The sequence below is a fragment of the Cynara cardunculus genome, assembly GCF_001531365.2.
Source record: "Cynara cardunculus var. scolymus isolate 2C chromosome LG 14, CcrdV1, whole genome shotgun sequence".
Taxonomy (NCBI): domain Eukaryota; kingdom Viridiplantae; phylum Streptophyta; class Magnoliopsida; order Asterales; family Asteraceae; genus Cynara; species Cynara cardunculus.
In genome coordinates, this window is record NC_037541.1 from 13,109,939 (window position 1) to 13,116,368 (window position 6,430).

Consider the following 6,430-nt stretch of genomic DNA (forward strand, 5'->3'; position numbering starts at 1 on the left):
GTTATTTTTGTTTCTGGATTAATTCTTATCTTTTAAATATAAGGGACCAAAACAGTAAAAAGTTATAAACCATAAGGACTAAAACAACAATAAATTATAAACTCTAAAAACGAAAATAACAATGAGTTACAAACTATAAGGACTAAACCCGTAACTTATAAACCATAACAGCAAAAATAATAACTTTAACAAACCACAGGGACTAAAAATGTAATTTATATTAAAGTATCGCTATTGGTTGGTGAAGTTAGACCAACTTTGACTCTTTTACTTCTTGTCTTTTTGGTCAACACCTTACAACGAATCTTGCCGGCGGTCGATAAATGCATTGCATGAGAAAAAATTTATAAATTATAAACGTGTTTTATTTTAATTTTGATTTTAAAAATATTTTTTTGATGTTAAAAGTAATTAATAAATATAAAAATTATGATATCATGATAATTAGAACTGTAAAAAACAGGGGTATAAATGATGCGAGTCGAGCTCGAGTATTGATATATTCGATTCGAACTTGATAATAATTCCTCAAGCTCGAACTCGACTCGAAAACTCGCTGAGTAGTTAGGGTGCGTTTGGTACACTGGATAGGGACATGATAAAACATGACAGGGATCCCTGTCCCATGTTTGGCATGAATTTTATGTGGAACAGACAGGAACAAAGTGAAATAAAGTGGAACAAGTTTGTTCCACCCCTACCCAGGGGCGGAACACAAACTTTCAAACCGTAGGGGCCGGAATATATTATATATTTTAAAGGGACCAAAAATACACTATACAGGAAAATATTCAAGGTGGTTACAGAATATATGGTTTAGTAAAACCAGACAAATGTAAGCCACTTGGGAGAACACAACAGGAAGTGAATACCTTTTCACCTGTGGCTTGTCGAACTAGGCTTGGGTCATCAGTAAAACACTCAAAGAGAAGTGAGGATACAACATGTAATCTGGGATATATTAGAGATGGTAAGCAAGTCGATGTCCCTCATAAAAGAAAATTGCGTGATTTAGATACAAATTTGAGGAAGAGAACTAAATGTCCTAGTTCAGATTCTTGTGAGTTAAAAGAGGCTACAAATAAGGAATTGTTCCAAAAATGGCCAGGTCATCTAGTTCCAAATACAGTYGCTTTGTTAACAAATTCTGGACTTTCGTGTTTTGGGACAAATATACTTGGTTTAACTTAAGAAGCAACTGACATCTAATGATGGCATGGCAAGGACAAGATTAACTAACCTCTGGAAACTGATAATTGATTGCACTTGCCAGTTCAAGTCCCTCATGCCATGCGTTTTTTGTTGGGCTGCCTATCACACTGCAGATTTTGTAAATTTCATCAGCTTCGCTGCAGACGAAAAGCACCGCATACATTCAGTTCCCACATGCCCCCAAAAATCACATAAAAAGAGAGAAGATAGCATGTGATAGCATTACAAAGTCTATGTCATGATTAATTCTTGCTAAGATCCATTTGGAGTAACACATTTAAATGCAGTAACTAAGAAAAAAGTACCTCTGGGGCCCGATACCTGGAAAATCCAAGTTGCAGTAACTAAGAAAAAGCAAGTAGYAGGAAGGTAATACAATGAACAATAAGAATAAAGAGACAAAGTTTTAGTGAATATGACAAGACATAGGGTGAAAGAACAAGACTTAGGGTGAAAAATAAGGTGCTATAGAGGCAAGAAACAGTGTAYATTGCCTGATCCAATTACAGTCTAAGGTCCTCTTACATCAATATTGTCTCCACTGCAACCCCTGGCCCCCTTTCTAACAATCAATATCAAATATGGAATTTTAAATGCATTTCAAGAACAAATTGGGTTTTGATTTCAAAGACAGCAACAAACCAATGAACTGTTAACTGTTAACTGTGTACAAGAAATCAAGAATGACCTTAATTTCCACATATATATGATTGCAAATACCTAAGGCATCTATAAATAACCAATTTCAGCCACATAACCATTAAATCACCACATAAAGTCATAAATTTAGACCTAATAATCACCTAAATCAGTAAAGAACAAACCCATGACTGTTAAGTGTTAACCAAAGAACAAACCAGTGAACAAATGAAACCAGTGAAGAGTGAACTGTTAACTGTTAACTCTACTCAATCTGTATGATTTCAATTCAGCCACATAATCAATTAATCACCACATAAAGTCATAAATTTAGACCTAATAATCACCTAAATCAGTAAATCACCACTTTTGGGTTTTGATTTCAAAACAAAAKGTGCAAAATTTCACATTTGTGTTCGGTTCGGCCCCTGTCATTAGCAGCAAGCAGTAGCAATCTAGGTCTAGCAGTCAAGCAGAACAGGAACAACAACAGTCAACAGAGAATGAGAGAAGCAGGGGCTTACCGGGAGTTAACGTGCCCGGCTGGGCGCTGGCCGTCGACCGCCGAGTCCGAGTGCCGCCTCCGCCTCCGCCTCCGCCTCCGCCTCCGCCTCCGCTGGTCGCTGGTCGCTCGCTGCGCAATACGCTCCTGGTCGCTCGCTGCGCAATACGCTCCTGGTCGCTCGCTGCAGTGGTCGCCCATCGGCCGTCGCTGTCGCTCTCGAGTCTCGCCTTAGTAGTGAGTCGCCTCTCGGGATTGGAGGGCGGGGGGGCCGGTTGAAATTTTTGGTTTTCTAGAAGCTCTCGACTAAACTACTCAACGGTATTTGAGAAAAAAATCACAGGGGTCTGGGCCCCTATAGGCCCATATGGCGGTCCGCCTCTGCCCCTACCCTATAAAACAAGGTCGAACAGACTTATATTTTACCAATATAACCTCAAAATAGAACTTAGTTCTCTTCTAAAACATCAAATATGTCTTTTTTTTTACATTTTATTAATTCTTTAAATTTTATTTATTGTATTTTATGTTTCTTAAATTTTCATTTTACTGTTCTCAAAATATTATTTTTATACGGTTTCTATATTTTAATTAATTTATGTAATTTATTATATATTAATAATAAAAATAATGTAGAAAAGAGATAAAAATAAAAATAAAAAACTACATAAACTTTTTATTTGGTGTCATTTTAATTGTTTTGACGAAAACTTCAAATGATATATTTTGTTATAAAAAATAGTTATTCTATTATAAATTAATAAATTACATAAATTAATTAAAATAAACAACTCATCAGGAGTAAATTAGTCATTTTACGTGTTGTGTTTTGTTCTGTCCAGTTCTATCTTACCAAACGTTGAACAGTTGTTCTATCCTGTCATGTCATGTCCAGTCCAGTCCTATCATGTCTTGTTATGTTCCGATACCAAACACACCCTTAAAAACAAAATTTAACTCGAACTCGACTGCAATTTTATAAGCTCGAATTTTAACTCGAACTCGAACCAATCTCACCCATTGAAATTTATGAAATTTTAGGGTATTCTCTTAAAAATTATAAAACTTATTATATATTAAAACTAATTATATAAGAAAAAATCGAGTATTCCACAAGCTTTTTGAGTCGAGCTTATGTTGAGTCGAGCCTATTCGAGTTGAATGTTGACCGAGTTTTGACCGAGTCGATCTCGAATAGCTCGTGAGTTGTCTTGTATCATTTACACACCTAGTAAAAAGGATGGTAGTATTTACAGTATAATAATATACAGTTATTTTATAATCAAACATATATAAAACATAAAAACAATTATACTGATATGTAAAGTCAAAATATCTTATAACAAACGTTTTATTCTTATTTTAAACAGTTGAGATTACTTTTAGATTCGATCGAACGGATGAAAATCAAAGCCAAATATATCACTATTTTTTTTCCCGTACATCCGTAACGGTTATTATTAAATATGATTTTTATTTTTTTTTATTTTCAAAAATTAAAATAATTATATTTAGAAAAATATTTAAGCCATTGTTTTAAAAAAAAAACTTAGGTGTTGTTTGGTTCATGCGGAGGAATAAAAATGAAAATGGGAATGAATTTTCATTTTTCTCAATTTAATATGGAATGAAAATTTTGGGCTTATGAGATAATGAGCTCATTATATTATACTAGAAGGGTACTCGCACAATGCAACGAGATATATCTCGATTTTAATGTTTCGTTTTATTTTTTTGGTCTATGTCGATGTTATAATATGAATTTATGTGGTTTTGAGCAAACAATAATGTTTTTTAATATAAATTTGAAGATATCATAAAATTTTAAAAATATATAAAATTTCTCATTTTTTTGTATAATTTCTTTAATTCAATTTTTTATTATAATTTACTTTGGGTTTAATGACGAAGTAATTTATTTTTGATTTAATAATATAGTTTTTATAAAAATAATAACTAAGTATTCTGTTATAACTCAACATCTTTCTAATTATATTTTAAATATATTTAAAATGAGAATTTTATCCTATATTTGATTATATTTATCCACAGTTAATTACACGAATTCAAATATGAAGCTTAATAAGTTGTATTTATGCATAATTTACTTATGATCTTGAATTTTAAGTAATATGCATCAATAAACAGTACTTCATGCATAAAAAATGGTTTTTAAGAGTTTTTGTCAGATGCTTTATAATATAGTATAGATATAAATAATACCAAATAGTTTCTTTTATTTATACTGCTTAATACCTCTAATCAAACACTCTTTAATTATTATGATAAATATAAATTGTCTTGATTATCTTTAATTTTAGTGATGATTTGATTATACAGATTCAAAGTGGACCGCTTATACAGATTAGTTACGTAACTGGTTCTGATCAAAACAGATAAATTTATCGAATGATGTGTCCAATCGAATTAACCAACAAACATTTTCTTTATGTAAATTTTAAGTTTTGATAAACAATTTATATGGTAAATATGATTAAAAAAACTATTATTGCAATAAACATTTAATTTCTATAAATAGATGAAATTTGGAATGTTATAAACCGCATGAAAAAGTAACATATTTTAACTTGATTCATATGTAACGTACTTTCAAAACTTTCATTTTGGTAATTAAAATGTAAAGTTTTAAACATTTAAGTATTGAAGACTAATTTAGATTAAAAAAAAATTCATGTCACTAACCACGTCAGCAAATAATACTGAGTTGGATACCACATCACTCGTCACATCAGCATGATAACCGGTTAATGCTTCAACTCTTTACCCAGATACTTAAATGTTTAAAACCTTACATGTTAGGTACCAAAAATAGAAGTTTTGAAAATATGTTACTAAAATAGGAATCAAGTTAAAGTACGTTTTTTTTACAATCTGCCCTTAATTTTTTTAAATATAAAAATAAATACAATAGATCCATTTTTTACGTTGTCTTCTTTATCGAATATCAGTAATTCAGATCAAAATAATTATAAATTATTTTAAAAACACGTATTCAAGCCAACTGTACTTGGCATCAATCTAATTGATACCATTTTTTTCGGTTCATAAATGTTGGTATTGGTTTTGTACCAATTCCGACTTCGATTATGCAATCAGATTAATAACTGGTTTCATGACTAGAACTTTATAATATCTCCAACAGTATCGTATGATTTATTTAAAATGGAGAATAAAAAGTTAAATTTCTAAAAAAAAATACAGTTAACTTCTAACTTCGGTATATACTCTATCATGGAGATTTCAACATTAATTATATTATTAAAATATTTTATAATTTTATTATCCCAACACACTTTTAAAAAAAAAACTTCATATAAGATAATGAGAAAATTGCATCAAAATGGAACAAACTTTCACATGATTCCTATTTTAGGAAACTAACTTTTAAAATCATCATTTAACAGTTTGGAGCAAAGTTTTTATTTATTTAAAAATCTGATTGACCTGTTAACTTGCTAATAATGACATGGATTATTTAATAATGCATCTCCATCTATCTGGATCACTTGTTGCGTCTGTTATATTAAGAAAGAACTGTATGAATCTGGGTTTTTGCTAATTAAATAAAAAACGTAAAACTCGAAGGAAACTTCAATGGAGGGTTTGATTCAACGAACTGTAATATTCAATGACGATGGAATCTTCAACAGATCGATTCAATGGACTCAAAAAAGCCATCAAACAAAAAAATGGTTTTGTATGAATGATTAGGTGTTTTTTTTATTGTATATCATAAAGTTCATGATTTATAAAAGAAATACGGGTTCTGTTCTATTTTTGTTTCGTTTTCTCGTTCATCCACCTCCAAGTTTTATTCGGTTGTTCATGTTCATCGTATGCGGATTGATTAAGAAACCTTCATAATAATTATTTTGATGACATGGAAATTAGTTAATAATGTGGACTTTTTTTGCCATGTCATTTGAAGTTAACCAGTTACCTGTTGAACAAGTCAACTAAGGGGCTGTTTGTCAATTGCTGAATGATTTGGTGCAGAATGATTAAGAGGTTCTCATGATATAATGCAAAATGGAATATAATTGTTTGGTAATTGTT